The sequence below is a fragment of the Nematolebias whitei genome, chromosome 14 (assembly GCF_014905685.2).
Source record: "Nematolebias whitei isolate Nwh7 chromosome 14, NemWhi1, whole genome shotgun sequence".
In the NCBI taxonomy this organism is placed as follows: Eukaryota; Metazoa; Chordata; class Actinopteri; order Cyprinodontiformes; family Rivulidae; genus Nematolebias; species Nematolebias whitei.
This window is the reverse complement of record NC_056511.1, coordinates 3,951,400-3,951,645: the sequence shown is the minus strand read 5'-3', so window position 1 is coordinate 3,951,645 and position 246 is coordinate 3,951,400. Positions and strand designations below refer to the sequence as shown.

Here is a 246-nt window from a genome sequence, read left to right as displayed (position 1 = left end):
GAAACAATAACTCACAGAACAGACTTTTATTGTGAAACAACAATAACACAGAACAGACTTTTATTGTGAAACAACAGTAACAGACATTTATTGTGAAACAACAGTAACAGACATTTATTGTGAAACAACAATAACACAGAACAGACTTTTATTGTGAAACAACAATAACACAGAACAGACTTTTATTGTGAAACAACAATAACAGACATTTATTGTGAAACAACAATAACACAGAACAGACTTTTA

At 29.3% G+C, this 246-nt stretch overlaps 1 protein-coding gene across 1 annotated transcript in view; it reads left to right on the top strand.

Annotated features, from left to right (window-relative positions):
• rars1 (arginyl-tRNA synthetase 1) overlaps positions 1-246 on the top strand; it is a gene marked incomplete at its 3' end in the record, with an annotated part of 26,332 nt that overhangs the window by 3,432 nt on the left and 22,654 nt on the right.